The sequence below is a fragment of the Myotis daubentonii genome, chromosome 8 (assembly GCF_963259705.1).
Source record: "Myotis daubentonii chromosome 8, mMyoDau2.1, whole genome shotgun sequence".
Classification (NCBI taxonomy): Eukaryota; Metazoa; Chordata; class Mammalia; order Chiroptera; family Vespertilionidae; genus Myotis; species Myotis daubentonii.
In genome coordinates, this window is record NC_081847.1 from 54,669,157 (window position 1) to 54,686,943 (window position 17,787).

Consider the following 17,787-nt stretch of genomic DNA (forward strand, 5'->3'; position numbering starts at 1 on the left):
TGCGATCAGAGGACAGTGCGAGAAGGTGGGCACCTGTCAAATTTCCACCATATGCGTCAGTTTAAATTGAACTGAGTCTTAGTGGAAACTCAGAGAGCTGCCCCCCTACCACCACCACACCCTCAGAACTCACCAGGGAAGCACCAGTGGCTGGTCCCTGTGCCTAAGGTCCCGACCACAGCAGGCGGCACCAAAGACCCAAACTCTGCACAGCACAGGTCAGGAGATGGAACCCAGAGGAAGGGGGTGAAGATAGCCATCAATAGCCATTCCTCTCAGCTGGAGATGGAAGGAGAGGCCGAGGCCTGGGCCCCCTCTAATCCGAAGCTCACCCCAGCATCCTCATACAGTACAAAGTCCAACTCGGTGACTGTGGAGCTTAAAATAGGGGTGACGAGGCCCAGCGAGTCCAGTGGAAGCTGATAGGGTGTAGGGATGCACAGAACGGGCATTGACACCCCTCCACACCAACGATGAGGCTGGCTACGGCAGATGGAAGACCGACACAGGTCTGGGGCCGACACCCACTCTCATCACAGCCGGACACGGCGACCTCAGTGCCAAGCAGGCAAACCCTGCAGGTGGCCAATATTCACCTCAAGGCATCCTTTTCCTCGTCCTCACCCACCTGGCACCTCTGCCCCTCCCCACCCCGCTGAGAGTCCCGGAGGCAGGATGGAGACTCAGCAGGAATCAGAGCCCTGCATTCACCGTCCTGCCACTGTCCTGGGGTGGCGCCTTCGAGAAGTCACAGGGTCCTTCTGGGCTTTTGTGTGTCTGCGAAACGGGGAGTCACAGTGCCTTCCGCCCCCCCTCCCCCCCCCACCCCCCCTGCGTTGTTGAAGAGAGCCCGTGAATGCGCCACCTGAGAAAGGTCTGGGGACGAAGTAATGCTCTTCTTTCTTTAAACGCCTGTCTTTACGCTGTGCTTGTATGAGATGCTATGAAAGGGGCCGGGTTGCATTCCACTCAAACTTTATTTACAAAAGCAGCGTCTAGTCCTGGGATCCCTGACGCCTGCTCCAGTCATTTATTAGTCACTGCAAGATAAAGTGTGTGGCAATTGTGATTGTAACAAAATAAGTGGTTTTTGTTAAAGGCCTGAAATATAAATTGTATGCATTAAACATTTAGTAAGTTATAGATTACACTGCCATTATCTTAGTATTCACCCCAAAATTGCTGCCCCATCCATAAACACCCAGACGTGCTCCACTGTAACTTTAGTTACGCGGAGCACACGTGTATGCAGGATTTTAAGCCAAGGAGCCGACAGATGGTGGAGGGAAATGGAAGGCGCAGAAGAAAGAGGGTGGTCCCGAATCCACCACTCCCAGCGCATTCCGTGGAGGCACCTGCAAAGGGCATTGAAGGGGCCGAGAGGAACACCCTTGGGCAACAGGAAGAACGTGTTTCAAGAAGGAGGGGGTGAGGAGCCCTCTGAAATGCAGTTGGAAATCAAATAGGCTGAGGACAGCAAGCTGACCGCATGGCGAGATGAAAACCTTCTAGTAAAAACACCTTATAGCCCTGACCGGTTTGGCTCAGTGGATAGAGCGTCGGCCTGCGGACTGAAAGGTCCCAGGTTTGATTCCGGTCAAGGGCATGTACCTTGGTTGTGGGCACATCCCCAGTGGGGGGTGTGCAGGAGGCAGCTGATCGATGTTTCTCTCTCATTGATGTTTCTGACTCTCTATCTCTCTCCCTTCCTCTCTGTAAAAAATCAATCAAATATATTTTTAAAAAAACACCTTATAGTACAAATGATGAGATAAAATGAAGCCATGCCTACTTCTGGGCAGGGACAGGGCACCCTCCCGCCAGCCCCTTACCTGGTTTCCTACAGGGAAGACCCCACAGGCCAGCCCGCCGGGGCACCTGTGGCTTCCGGGCCTCCCTCACCTGCGGCTGGCTAAGGAGACAGTCATTCGAGGAGGGTTCACTCTGGCAGGTTGCAGTTGTAGGGAGGACAGAGGAGACGGTTTCCTGTGAAACGTCAGATTTGGCGAAGCTCACACGGAGAGAGCGCAGTTCCCGTGGGTTTCGCTCCTGCAGGACGACCCTCCCCATCCAGATGTTCCGAGCAGCCAGGTGACCCATTTGCTCTCGCAATCTTTGCTTTGAGACTTTATTCCCACATATTTCACACAACACTCTGCAGGAAGCAAGTTGTGAAAATACCCAAAGCACTTTTCCAAGGCGAGACTTCCCATCAGAAGCATCGCATCTGCGGCCCCAGGAGCTCCGGGGCCACGTCCCCCGGCCTTGGGTCCAGGGCAGCGAGAGGCAAGACTCGCTTTAACGTCTTGCCTCTTGCTGATGGGAGCCATATTTCTGGTGTCATCTTAAGAATGTCTGTGTGCACGTTCAATCCTATGAAACTTGAAATTTGATTACGGGTGTAATGAGCAATTTCCTGTCATTTACACTCCGAAGGAGATGCATTCCTGAACAGGCACATCCACTCCCCTGAATCCTCTTCAACGTTCATTTGGTCAGACTCACAAAAGCTTCCTGTCAGATGATTATTTCTGGCACTCAGTCAACCGCAGCTCCCCAAAACCCCACGGAAGGATGTGCATCCCAGAGTGCAATCCAGGAGTAATCGGTCGCCGTGACATCCCTGGTTAATGGAGGCCCTCGCTTTGTTCTTTTAGTGACACACTTAGATACGCACCAACTGCGAGATCACATAGCTGTGTCCGCACTGAGCTGGAAGCATATTCTCGCTAAACAGAAGTAAGGATTTAGCAGGTGAGAAGATAACGCTTGATGTTTTATCATGTGACCTCCAAATTCTGAACACTGGTCCGCAAGGGTCCAGGTAGAGCTGGTTAGGGGTTTCGGGTAATAAGTATGGCCTCCGGCCGCTTTCTCTCGGGGCTGGACTCCTTTTCCGCGGGACAGGACTCAGCCTGCCTGCAGGAGTGACTATGACAACTCGAGCCTCGACCTCGTGATTTGAAGGAATACAGCCTTTTCAGATTCTGTGTCTGCTCCACTTCATATTTGAATCAAAATGCAATTTATTTTTTTTTTACAAAAAGCATGGGTTTATGACCGTTCAAATGCAAAGCGTGCATGTGTTATACATAAAAGCGGCACACTCACCTCTGCCTTGTCCTGCTGACCAAACCACCAGCCCTGCCCACATCTGTCACCTCCAGAGAAAGGATGGCACAGAGAGGAAAGGAAAATACTGACTCACTAGTTTTCTTTAAAATACCAGCTTTTCGCCCTGTCTGTTGAGGAGTCCCAGGACCCGTTCATTCAAGTGCAAAGGTCAGAGTCCCTCCCTTCCCGAGGCTGCCCCCCTGCAAGCCCCCCCAGCCCATCCACCCCTGGGCAGGCTCCAGGTTAGGGGGATCCAGTGAAGAGAGGGACAGCAAGTGTGCCATTACACATCACAGGGGGCAGAGCTCCCTAGCAGACAGGGAACCGAAACATAAACTCCGAAGCCTCGGGGCCGACCTTGGGGCCCACCTTCCGCATCCCGTGTGTGAAAGGTGCGGCCACCTTTGCTGCAGGTCACAAACTCCAGGGAGCCACAGACTCCACGGAGCCCGAAGCCTACGACTGTGGTCCCTGCATCAACGCGGGAACTGGACATTAATTAGCACTTTATTTGCTGCCATGCGCCTTTTCCTACAAATATTTCCTCTTGGGCCACGACAGCCATTTCCTGGCCTTTCATCTCCCCCCACAAGTAATTGAGCCATTAGCCTCCCGGACCTGCCGGAGCCAAGGGGCTGCTGGGGCCAGAGGGCTGCCAAGGGACTGGCCTGTGCTGGCCTCCGGCTCACGGCAGGATTAGAGTCCGACCCAGGTTCACATCCCTTTAAGGAAAGGGAAGAAAGTAGGTGTAAGCAAATTAATTTCCTTGCATGTGTACCACAACTAAGAGGAGCTTAGGAGTTTTCAGACTTAAATGTGGATGAATTGTAGTCACGTAATAATAATAACTTAGTATAATAAATAATGCTGATTAAATGTTTACTGTGTACCAGGCACCACGCTCCATACTACTGACCCCGCGGGAAACCTCACCCAGCTGCCTCACGAGGACGCAGGCGTGGGCTGACCAGCGCCCTGGTTTCCGACACTGGCCCCCAGCTGGTGCGGGAACCACCCACTTGTTACGGTGGCCTCGGGACACTCCTACACCCTCCAAGTGCCTTCCAGATGCCAAGTTCATCGGGCAGGATCTGAGCAAGGCAGCCACAGGCCCCCTCCCCCATTCACACTGTCGCAGGAGAACCAGTTCAGGGACACCCACCCCCCATGACCCAGACATTCTAATGAAATCTGCTCAATTCTCCCTTCAGTCCAAGTCCCCATTAGAGAGATTCGGCTGGTCCTTGGGGACGGGAATGAAAAAGAGCCTGCAGGGGTCAAAGCCACACCAGTCGCAGAGCGACACCAGGATCGCTGAGGCAGGGGCTTGGCCCTCTTACCTGCGTCTCCTGAGCTCTAGTTCTAGGGGGCCACCTGCCTGTCCTCACCACTCAGGCTCACACTGGGAACCCCTCCATGGATTCCCCCACCTGGTCACCTGCCTGAGGGCCCTTCCATACCCACCGACACCTGATCGAGAGCAGGGTGCCTTGTCCACCCACGGGAGGCACTGATGAGGGATTGCTGAGCTGAAGCACAGCCCTCGGAAGCCGGCAGGTCAGAGTTTTATTGTCTCCACGTGTGGACGCTGAGGCTGGAGGCTACGAAGTGATTTGTTCTTAAGATCCTTCCAGAGAGGAATTATATCTTTACACTTCTCTGTATCCTCGCCCGCACCAGAAAAGGTGCTCAGTAAATACTTCCTGGTTAACGACCAGCTGGCCGGGCCCTGGTCTGCTATGTAACAAGCAGCTGGAATCATTTTCCTGTCCTAACGGCCTGGAAAAAACGCCAGGTGAAAATTCTAAGCCAGTATCTGATGGGACCCCCGGGACGTAACCACGCACCGGACTTGGAATCTTCTAGTTTAGATCAACCACACATACATGATACATACACTCCAGCATAAATAACACCATGACCATCTATGATCCATCACGTCATGCTGTCCTTCCTTCTCTGGCGGAGGGAGCTGCCCCCATAGCATCGTGAGCGCAGGAGGGAGGAGCCAGTGTCCGCCTCCAGCCCCATCTCCATACTAACTTCTTCTCTCCTGGTCTGGAGACCGGAAGTCTGAAATCTGGGCGTCGGCAGGGCTGTGCTCTCTCCTGAGGCCCCAGGGAGGGTCCTTCCTCCCTGGTCCAGCTCCTGGTGGCCCCCAGCATCCTCTGGCTTGTGGCCACGCCACCTAGTCCCTCTCTGTCCTCTCTGTCCTTCCCTGGTTTCTTCCCTGGGTCTCTGTGTCTTTCCTCTTCTGACAAGAACACCAGTCATTAGATTTAGAGCTAAAATGCAGGACTCGAGATCTTTAACTAATTAAGTTTGCAAAGACCTTATTTCCTGGTAAGGTTCTATCTGAAGTTCCAGGTGGACCAGAGCTCTGGGGGACCCTCCCCCACCTGCTTCAGGATGGGGCAGGTTCTGTTCCCAGCTGTGCCCCCATTGTGTCCTCTCTCGCACCCTCCAACACCAAGCCCCTACACCTAGAGGCACTTCCTAACAGTTCCTGATTCTCTGCTCGTTTCCAGGAACAGCACTAAACCCTCAGATGTGTTATTTAGTGAATCCTCATGATAATGCCCAAAAGGAGACAAAATTGCTCTTACTTTATGCAGCAGAACACTGAGATCTAGAGAAGTTCAGTGACGAGTAAGTAACAGGCAGGGACCTTGCCCAGGTCTCAGCTCCGCAGTGCACAGCCTCCCCGGACACGGAGCCCGAGGCGGAGAGGACAGCACCAGCCACCGCAGGTACAGCCCCTCCAGGATCTCTGCGAGGACCCATGTCACCCGTCTGGAGCAGGAGGAGGACGGGCGCCCGGCCTGTGAAGCTGGAACGACCACCGCCCAATATGGCTAATGAATTTTACAATCAAAAGCTAAAGTGAATGAGCTGCAGCAGATGTTTTTGCTCTGGGAACCACCAGACCTCTCTGGCCATTCACTTATCCTTCAAGGGGATAAGACTGGGGCCCGCTATTATGTGTTGTCATTGGAGCATTGCACAACTTTATCAAACTTTTTATTCTGGAAACTGAATTAATTTTCTGCAAGGGGGTTTTTGTGCAGCTCTCTAATCACATTTACGGAGGAACATGTGTACTCTGAGCCGCAGAGCCGATTACGGGCTCCAGAAAGGCCACTTTCAAAAGGAGATTGCCCTCGCTCCCGAGGCCTCCATCTGAAGGCCCCTGGGTTTTGTGAAGAGGAAAAAATTAATTACTATTTTAATAACGAAGCCAAGCCTGCTGAAAATCCTCTTAGAGAGTGGCTGGATGATGTCATGGCTGGCAGGGGGGATATGAGAACACTGACCACGCGGCCCCCACCCCCGACTCTTCTATTCATCCTCCGTAAGATGATACGGCTGCGGGTCACACATTAGGGAATTGAAATATATAATAACACTGTGTTTTTCTTGGGAAGGGGAGAAGTTGTGATCCTTTGATAGCCAGTTGGTGGGAACTCACATCTGCCCCAGGCCTCCATCTCTGCTGGACACGGAGCTGCGAACAGGAACCGTGGGGTCCTGAGGCTGGCTCGGCACAGCCTCCCGGGCTCTGGGGTCCAGCAGCTCCTGACCGAGCCCCCGAGGAGCAGCGCTTGGATCTGGGGGACCAGGGGTCTGAGCTGGGCAGTCACTGGCTCATTTATTTCCAGAGCTCGGTAGGACACTGGGCTCAGATTCTAATCTCTAATCCTCCCAGTGGATCTCCTCTGTGCCTTCTGAAAGAAAAGGTTGAGCTTTAGTCTTTTTGTTGCACATTTGTCTTGCCTTAACTTGTCCTGAAAAGTAAAAATTTTGCACCAGAACAGTAACTTGGATTGTGTTTTTTATGACCCATCCCCCACGTTAATTTGGCAGAGACAGAATCTGAGTAAAGAGCTGATGTCGGTCTCCAGCCTGAAAGAGACCTCCTATGTAAAATTCTCCTTGATTGTGACATTAATGTTACAGTTTAGAAATAAGATGAAGACATTAAAAAAGTAGGCAAAAGTGTGTTCATCATCCCAGACAACCTGTTACTTCTATTCCCGTTTTCCTCGCCTGACATTATAAAATTACTATCGCTGTGTTTCAGGCCTGTCATTAAATTAAATGGAATAAAGTGATGATGGTGCCATAAAAGAGACACAGAGATCAATAGAATAGAAATAACCCCCCAGAAATAGAGTCAATTAATTTATGGGGGGGAAAGAATATTCACTGGGGGAAAGGACAACCTCTTAAATAAATGGTGCTGGGAAAACTGAACAGCCATATGCAAAAGAATGAAATTGGACCCCTGTCTCACACCATAACAAAAATTAACTCAAAATGGAGTCAAGACTTGAATGTAAGACTTGAAACCATAAAATTGCTAGAAGAAAGCAGGGGTGGTTAGCTCCTTGACAGTGGTCTTGGTAATGATTTCTGTTAATATGGCACCAATAATAGGCAAAAGCAATAATAGCAAAAATAACATCTTTCTAAAGTGGACATACAGATGGCCAATAGACATATTAAAAGATGCTCAACGTCACTGATCGTCAGAGAGATGCAAATTAAAATGACAATGAGATATCACCTCACACCTGTCAGAATGGCTACCATCAATAAATCAACTCACAAGTGCTGGTGAGAATGTGGGGAAAAGGGAACCCTAGTACACTGCTGGTGCAGCCACTGTGGAAAGCAGTATGGAGTTTCACCAAAAAATTAAAAATATAACTACCATATGACCCAACAATACCACTTCTGTTGATTTATCTGAAGAAAACAAAAACACTAACTCAAAAAGACATATGCAGCCCTGTGTTCATTGTGGCATTATTTACAAAAACCAAAGTAAGAAAGCAACCTAAGTGTCCATCAACAGATGATTGGATAAAGAAGTGGTGTATAGCCCTGGCTGGTTTGGCTCAGTGGATAGAGCGTCGGCCTGCGGATTCAAGGGTCCCGGGTTCGATTCCGGCCAAGGGCATGTACCTTTGTTGCGGGCACATCCCCAGTGCGGGATGTGCAGGAGGCGGCTGATAGGTGTTTCTCTCTCATCGATGTTTCTGACTTTCTATCCTTCTCCCTCCTCTCTGTAAAAAATCAATAAAATATATTTTTAAAAAAAGAAGTGGTGCATATATATACTATGGAGTATTACCTGGCCATAAAAAGAAGGAAATCTTACCATTTGTGACAACATGGATGGACCTAGAGGGTATTATGCTAAGTGAGATAAGTCAGAGAAAGACAAGTACCATATGATTTCACTTATATGTGGGCTCTAAAATACCTATACATATATTTTATATATAACAAAAAGCAAGCTCATAGCCCTAGCCTGCAGACTGAAGGGTCCCAGGTTTGATTCTGGTCAAGGCACATGCCCAGGTTTCCGGCTCAATCCCCAGTAGGAGGTGTGCAGGAGGCAGTGGATCAATGATTCTCTCTCATCATTGATGCTTCTATCTCTCTCTCCCTCTCCCTTCCTCTCTGAAATCAATTAAAATATATTTAAATAAATAAATAAACAAACAAACAAGCTCATAGGTACAGAGAACAGATTGCTGGTTGCCAAAGATTTTTTGGGGGGACAAGGGGTGGTGAGGGGGGTAAATGGGTGAATCATTTTTTATAGCTTAAATAAATTTAATTTAATTTAAAAATAAATAAAATTATGTATTTATTTGTGATGAGCAGTGTGACTGACCTTCAGCAAGTCCCTCAGGTCTCTGGCTTCTTTTTTTTTAATATTTTATTGATTTTTTACAGAGAGGAAGGGAGAGGAATAGAGAGTTAGAAACATTAATCAGCTGCCTCCTGCACACCCCCTACTGGGGATGTGCCCACAACCAAGGTACATGCCCTTGACCGGAATCAAACCTGGGACCCTTCAGTCCACAGGCCAACGCTCTATCCACTGAGCCAAACCAGTCAGGGCAGGTCTCTGGCTTCTTGAGCCTCTTCAAAAACTCCTACAGTTTCGTGAATCCTTATCTTTCTGAAAACAGAGGTCAGAATGCACTGTTTACCCCCCCTGGAGGCCTCATGCTATACTCCCAGCTCTTGAGACTGGTTAACTGACTGGTTCCCCGGCACAGGTGAGACCGGGACCTGACCGCCTGGACCACCCAGTTCACTGACAACGCTATTTCCTTTCTTACAACTATTTCCTTCCTTCCCAGTGAAATGTTAGACGCTTACGGACAAGCCAGGCGCTGCAAGTGTGCGTTGGAGGCGGGGGTGGATAAAGAGAGATAAAGATTTACATTGAATGGTCTCTGCCTTTCGGGTAGTAAAACCTTCAGAAAGGTGGGGCACTTCCTGCTGAACTCCACACCTTAGAGCCCAAACACTGTCCCCATCCCTTGGCCTGTCCCTGACACAGGCACACCCAGAAGGATGCGGCCCTACTGGCTGCTCCCTGTCCTCCTGGGGCTGACCCTTCTGCCTCAGGCATGGAGGAGTCAAGATCCCCAGAAATCAGCAGGCTCCTGACCCTGAGCATCCTCCCCACAGGCCTCAAAGACAGCACGACCAGCACCTGAGAATCAGTTCGCGGGTTTCAGAGCACAGCAGACCCCACCCACGCACCCACGCAGGCTGGGCGAGCCGTTTGAGAGAGGAAAGAGTAACCAGGTCCCGGCCTGGCTCCGCCCTGGGTTAGAGGAAGCTGCATACCTGGCAGCCAATGTGTTTAAATTGGGAAAGCTCCTTAATTTCCAGCTGAGTGAGGGAATATAATGAATGCCGTCGGCTAACAGTAACAACGACGAAGGTGGCACGTGCCTCCAGGGCCCTGCACACACGGCCTCCCTGGATCCTCATGGAGCCCTGGGTGCCGATGGCATGCTCCTCATCCCAGGGGAGGACCCAGTGTCCCGCAGGCCAGGGCACAGCCACACCAAGGACAGGAGGCAGATTGGGAGCCACGTGCTGACCAGGGATCCCCACAGTGCAGTCCACGCGCCCAGTCCCGCCACTGCCTCCTCTTGTACAGCCTGTGAACCAAGATGGTTGGGGGGGGAAATGAAAAGAAACACAATACGCCTGACATGTGAAAACGGCACAACATTCCAATTTCCGGCCCCATAACTGGAGCACAGACGACCCTGGGCCTGCTTTTGCCCGACAGCCCCAGAGCGGAGTCGTTGCTGCAGGTGCCGCCTGACCCCGAGTCCACAGACTTTCGGCCTTCCTGGCAAGGCGGCCACACCCTCCCGGAACCAGCACATGGTGCTGCCCACGCGTCAGGCTTGGGATTTGGACGCCGCTGGGCGTCCTCTCAATGTTAGCCCAACTCCCATCGTCTGATTGCCCAGACCTGCCTGAGGTGAGCCACACCAGGTTGTGCCATCAGCTGGACGGACAAACTGCCCCCAACAACAGAATTCTTCTGAGCCAGCAGGTGCTCTCTGGCTCCACTGCCTGGGAAGAAAACGCACCCAATGAACAAATGGGGGAAGTTTTATTAGCTGTTTATAACCTGCACTTTTGTCTGAATTGCTGCAGCGAGCATAAAGGAGACGTGCCCGTCGAGGGGACGTCCCCCAGTCAGGATTATGAATTCTGCAGCGGCGCAGCTGCCTCCATATCAACATGTTTTTTCATGAATTGCACCGAAAAGCAGGTGTATAAAAATAAAAACTCCCATAAAATATAAATTATCATTGTGCGAGTTAATTCTATCCCCTGAGGACACAATAGCTCACACACTTTAGATTTGCAAAAATGTTTGTGAGTTACTTTTTTCGGACTTATTTATTTATTTCTATTTATTTAGCATTTCTCCCCGGTGCTGAGAGAACTCTGTGAGCTAGACATTTTATTTCCATAACCGTCCCCGGAGGACAACCACCATCTCAGGTTTCTGCATTGACCTTGAGATCCCAGAAAAAGGGATGCAGGGTGTGTCACCCAAAGTGCACGCCAGATGGAGCAGGCCTCCTCCTTAGGAAGGGCTGCGGAGGGGGGACAGAAAGCAAGTGTGTCTGCTCATCGTAGCCGGGGCCTCGGCAGGGAGGGGACACAGGAGCCACCAGGAGGAGAGACTTCCACGCGGCCAACGGCGAGCCATAGTGTGCGGTTCTGGCCCAAACGTCTTCGTGTTGTAAATAGCGTATTCATGTCTACACTGGAGACCCTTGTCCATGTTGTCTCCAAGGAAAGAGGTGGCAAAATTTTGATGAATGCATCCCCGACTGTTTTTGGAAACTTTCTTTGGAATTGTCACCCCACATGCATGCCCCACGAATGGACGCTCTGGGACAGAGCTCCCGCCTGCCTGTCCCGCCCTGTGGGCTGTTAGGGAGAAGCCTGGGACCCTCTGGCTCTTACCAACCCCCTGGACGACATCTGCTTCGGCTTGGATCTGCATGTCTGGGGTTTTGCCCTTGAACTGTGGACGCTACGGCGTGGCTGTTGCCCCTTGGCTTCCCTATACGTCTGTGTGATGCTCATTAGCTGCCTAACGAACAGGACCCAGGGGCCTACGGAGGTCTCGTGTTGAAGCTGCAGCGCCCATGATGGAGGCAGCCCCACTTCTGAGCCCCATCGCCGAGCTGTAAGGAAGATGCTACCCGGATGACCCTCACAGCAGCAACGCTGGCTGTCCTGACCCACACAGGACATGGCTCTGCCTCACGCTCCCTGCTGTTAGAAGCAACTTGAGATGTTTTCCAAAAATCTAATTGACTTGTTCCTTCCAATCCCACTTTCAGATCCAGGCTGTGGCAGTGAATTCTGTAACCCACCCAAGTGGCCCACGAGGACAGAGTCTGTATTTTTGAACAAAGAAGCAAAGTTACAAGATGATATGACTGATATTTAATTAAATGAATTTCCTCTGAATATTTCAGCTGGAGCACCGGGTACAGAATGTCAGAGCCCACTGCCCTGCCTCGGGGTGGCAGCGACCACATCGGCCTTCCACTGGGCAAGTGGCCGCCCTCGTCTGCTCCTGAGGAACAGAAATGCATTTTGTGTAGCCGGTAGCACCACACACCGTGCCCCACACACTGCTGACGCTTGATAAATATTTAATCAGCCCATACAATGTCAATTCTGCTAGAATATACCACCCGTCAGTCTTTTTATCGGGAGGTCATTTCTTAATTATATCGATCACTCATATCATGTGAACCATAATTGGGCCTTTTCTTCTGACAATATATTTTTAATGAAGGGCTTCTGACCTCTTTGTAACTGCAAAGTATGTCGTCTAGATAAAGTGTATCCCTTACACCGGAATGTTCGCCGTCCTTTCTTTTGGTATTGTAGAATCAAATTTACAGTTTCAGTGGATATTCGTTTGTTTGCTTAGCAGGTAAAGCACCCTAACCATTGGGTGCCGTGCTCTCTGGCACCTTGGAGTGAAGGAGTAACAATTATCTTGAGTTTCAGATCAGGGAATTGAGGCCCTGAGAGGTCACACAGCTCCCGAGGTGGGGGGAGTGGGGGGGGGGGGCTTTGCATCAGTCTTAGTTCTGCCTGCGTGCTGTGAGGTTGCCTCTGTCCCCTGCTCAGCCAGGAACTACCTCCCCCAGGAGGCTCACTGCTGTGGGAGGGGTTGGAAAGGATTCCCCTTCGGGTAGAGGAAGTCAGTGCCCAGCTGGGCCCTGGCTGCTTCCTTCCCTCCCCTCATAACTCACTTGAAGTAGGCTCTCTCCTTCTGTGACCCAACCTGACAGAGTAGGAAACAGACTCCAGGGCAGGGGTCTTGCCAGCTGGGCAGCAATGAGGGCATCCACCAGAGCCCTGGCTGGGGATGGAGGCAGAGCAGTTGACACAGTACCTCGGGCGTTTCACAACACAGGAAACAGTGAGCCTGAGGACTGCAGAGCTGGGTGGTAGCTAAGTGCCCAACAATTTGTACATCAGAGTGGGAGCAGGAGTCCCACCCCTGGCCTTGCAGCAGGGGAGACCCCTGAAGGTCAGACACAGGACACCTGGGCAGGTGTTCTCTGAAAAAGTACTGGAATGTGCCTTGAGAAGCAAGTTAAGGATCTGAACTCTCTACCAGGTGGTTCACATGCTATGAACAGGGAAACAAAACACAAATGTTTCAGAGTGGAAGTGTTAGCTGACTTTCCTCTAAGGTTAAAGTCTAGAGCAGTGGTTCTCAACCTTCTGGCCCTTTAAATATAGTTCCTCATGTTGTGGCCCAACCATAAAATTATTTTCGTTGCTACTTCATAACTGTAATTTTGCTACTGTTATGAATCGTAATGTAAATATCTGATATGCAGGATGGTCTTAGGCGACCCCTGTGAAAGGGTCGTTGGACCGCCAAAGGGGTCGCGACCCACAGGTTGAGAACCACTGGTCTAGAGGAAAAGTGTGATCCGTCCACCTTGCTTCCCCTCTGGAAAGTGTTTCACTGAAGGCATGATGAACACTGAGAAAGGAAAGAATTAAGTTAACCATTGGAGCTGCTGTTAGAGGAATAGTAAGAGTTGATGCTCTGATTTTTAAAAATGATTTCAATTAAATCAACAAAATAATTGGTTGCCTCCTTTCTCACTCTAATTCTATCGCCTGAGCGACAAACACCTCCACCCACAAAGAAGGTCATGGGTTTCACTTGTAATGAGTTGTTCTGAACGATATCATGTCATTATCCCTTTTAATCTTCTATTTAGCTTTTTAAATAATGACTCACATATTTCAAATTCAAAAGGAACAAAAAGCATGAAGTGGGTTGTCCCTCCCACCTGTTCGTACGGCCTGAAAAAAATTATGGCTTTGGTTTGTTTTTTAAATTCATTGAATATTTCCCTAAAACACTTTTCCAGAGAGACCTGTGTTCAGCTATGATTTTCTGTCTTGACTATTTCTTATATCAATAGGTGACCTTTCGCTTTTCTTGGCATTCTCTCCTCAAATTTGCATGAAATGTTTCCTCAGTTAAATGGGGCTCTTTGAACTCAACATCGTCTCATTCCATGAAGTTTTGTACCGTGTATTTACATGCACAGGGGTGAGTTGGAACGTGGTGTGGGCCAACACCTCATGAGATTTTTGTTTTTGACGAAACTTAGATTTTTGTGTTGTTATTTCTTTTAATTCAGTCACCAGGATGCCCATTTTGATTAAGGAGCTTTCATTGTGGGTAACAGACTTTCCAAACTCCAAGGAGACTGGAGATGGATGATGAAGTGAGGAAACAGAGGCAGGGAAAGTTAAGGCTGCAAAACTGCAAGCAAAAAAGAATAGGAGGAGGGAGAGAGCAGCTCTGTGGGATCTCCAGAATTTATATCATGTGTGCAGGGATGCATCTGAGCGAGTGCACAAGTACCTTCACAGTCCCAGGTGCCTTCCAGAGACACAGGTGCCTTGCAAGAGTGGTCAGCTCTCCAACTGTGATAGGCATGAGGAGCTGAACAGTGATGAAGACTCGGCCTCCTGGGTCCAACTGTCAATATGTGGTTCTGTAAATCTGGTGAAGGGTTTGAGAGCCTGCAGAGAAACCGATTTGTTGGTGGTTCCTACGCAGCTGGCACTTGGCCCACAGGTCACGGCCTCACTGCACTGGTTCTGAGCAGAAGCACCATTTCTGTCTCCTGCCCCCCATAGTCCCAGGATGGAGTGCAGTGCCTCCCTGTTAAGCAATCCCCAGTCCTGCTTCCAGCGAATGACTGGAAGGGAGCACAGTGTGAGCAAGGATGAATGAGATCGCGGAGGGTGGCGGCATCTCACTTCGAAGAGGCATCTAGTAGATGCCCACTGAACACTAAGTCCTTCCTTTCTGCCCAGGAGGGTTCACCATTCTGATGCTCTCTCCTCATAGGTGGGGGAACAAGCTCACAGATGTGGAAATCTTGCCCACAACCTACAGGACACCAAGGGGTGCTCCCTCTGCAAATGAAAAGACCCCCCACAGAGTTGGTGATCTGTGAGCCAAATGGTCACTCTCATGAAGGTTAATATAGGAGACATCCGGAGTCGGTTGACCTGTAAGCCTGGAAAAATAATATTTTCAAACCGTATTTGGGGGTCCTGATCTAAGGTTTTCTTTATGTTCTTTTTGTAATGATGCATTTGGTTCAAATAGAAGCAAAACAGACCAGCTTTGAGTGGGACTTTGGGGTCATGCAGCTGGAGTGGGGGGCCCAGGAGAACAAGAGGAGTGGGCGCTCTCAGTGCCCACAGGCTCACAGTACAGCCATCCTGCCACGCACTCAGCTTCCCCCTGAACCGCATCCTCTTACAGGCACAGCTGGGCCGCGGTCAAGGCCCTGGACTCACAGAGCTCGAACAACTTCAAACACCACCGAGCAAGTTCTGACAATTCCTTGTAAAGTTTCTCCTCTGCAGGCTGGGTAAACAGCACGCTGTCTCTTTAACGGATTCTGTTTTTTTCTGTTCTTTTTTTTTCTCCGTTTAAAGATTACATTTAATATCTATTTCCCAGCAGTGTACCAACTGACATCATCTACTCATAAAAGCGGAATGCTTTGCTTTTTTAAGCTTCAAGCTGAATAACAAATTGCCACCGATGACAGCATAACAGAATAACAGAATGGAATCAAAAGAAAATCCATTGTCAACAGAAACCCCCTGCTGAGGAATTTCAATTTCATATATCTAATTATCCCTGTCAGTTGGAAGAACTGACAAAAAGCATTCTTTGTTCTCTCGGTCTGCCTCCCGCATCTCACTCTCAATTAATTCCGGCATACAAATATGACTAATTGTCTTTGCCGCTGCTCAAGAGCTCTGTGTATAACTGTTCGCACACGGAAAGTGATGGGGAGGGCACGCATGTGCCGTTTATGATATTCAGCCACAATAGACATGCATAATTCAGGTGACCATGTTAGCACCTTCGTAGCCCCCGCCACACAGATTAGGTGGGGGTCTCCTTTCACAGCCCTTTTCATATCTGCTTGGTGACAATAACTCACTTTGCACCTATTAAAAGAGGAAGCATTATATGTCTGCTGGGTTCATTGAAATTACCATGAACAAGATTACCAGCATTTAAATAACATATGGGCAGGGGAGTGCCTGGGGTGGGGGGCAGAAAAATATTGGAGACTTTTAAAAAGCACAATAAGATCTCTCTGTGCTCTCTGTGAAGGTTAAAGTTGGAGCTTTTGATTTCAGTCTGTTGATGGTGGTTTGGGGAGATTTGCTGGTTTTATATTTGTTTCTGTCTTTTTTTTCTTTTTCTTTTTTGTCCCTCGGTCTTGATCAGTGTTGTCAAATGCCTTTCAATTAATGCCACTGAGGCTGCCATTGTTTTCCTTCAGGAAATACAAGTCCAGGTCTCTCTCACTCATTTTAACTTTAGCAACTTCAACTTTACACTATTTGGGACAACGTCTAAACAAAACATGAATGTGATTCAACACATAATAGTAAGGAAATAACATTTAAGAGGACAACAGCTTTGTCACTAGAAAATGAATGTTTCTAAAAATTATACTTTCCCTGTATTCTAACAAGATCAGTTTTGCAATTATAACTTAAAGTAAGCTCTAATTCAGAAACTGAAAGTTAGAGCTCTGCCCAAATTACGGCATCCAAATCATCTGCGAGAATAAATCTACAATATTGTGACATTTATGTTAACTGTTGCCAGATATGTTTAATTGAATGCTTGATCTAAACATATATTTTATTATCATCTATGCTTTTTGTTGCAAAAACATTAAAACATGAAGCATACTTTGGTCATAGCTGAATAGCTTCTAACATTGAGAGAATGAAAGCTATTCACTAACAAGGAGACATTTTTTGGAGTCCAATCATATTGTCAAGGTTACTAATAATGGACCAATATGACATTCTAAAGGGCTTAGTATAAATTACCCCCCAAAAAAGTGCTTTTGAACAGTGAAAGAGAGATTTTTTTGTAAATTGCTTCTCTTGACTGTTTTTTTTGTTTTGTTTTGTTTTGTTTTGTTTTGTTTTTAGTGTGGGAACTTTAAAAAGTGTGCTTCCGGGGTAATTTTATAGGGAAAGTAGCAACTCAAGATAGATGGCCTTTACTTAGACACGTTTACCTGTTGGAAGTAGTGAACATCCACCAAACTGACACTCTGCTGTGGGTTAAAAATTCGTTAACCAGAATCCTGCCAAGCAGCAGGAAATGCCAACTCCACTCTAACACTCACACCCCCCCCCACCCCAAAGGCTGCTTGGTTCCCAGGCCCAGCCGCTTCCTCCTCTCCGGGTCCATGGGCAGCTCGGGGGGTTTAGGCACTAGGCACAGAGTTTCCTGTTGGGGACCGAGGGGACATATGAATCTGTTCTAAACGTGAGCCACAGGGGCTCAGTGAGGTGGTTTGGCACATGAAGCCGTGCACCCCAGCCTGCCCCTGAGGTGGGATGGGCCGTGTCTGCTTGGATTCTCCATCTCTACGTTGCCATATTTCCACAAGGAAGAAAGGCATTTGAGTGCCGGTGCGAGGTCGCCATGGGAGATGTTTTGAGGGAAAATGTGAAGTACCTCCCTGAGTTCCTTATGAAATCACAGAGGCAATCCCCATGAAAAAGCAAACACATAATGCATCCATAGGTGGCGCCCGGGAGTGACGGTCACCGCAGGTGTGGGCAGGTGTCTGTGGCGGGGTCCACGCCGTTCTGTGGAGCATTGGATAGCGTGTTCTCCGGGTAGACTTCAGATGGAATCACTCTCCATCTTTCCAAAACTGCAAATGCCACCATAAACATCGTCTTCAAGGCACCCGT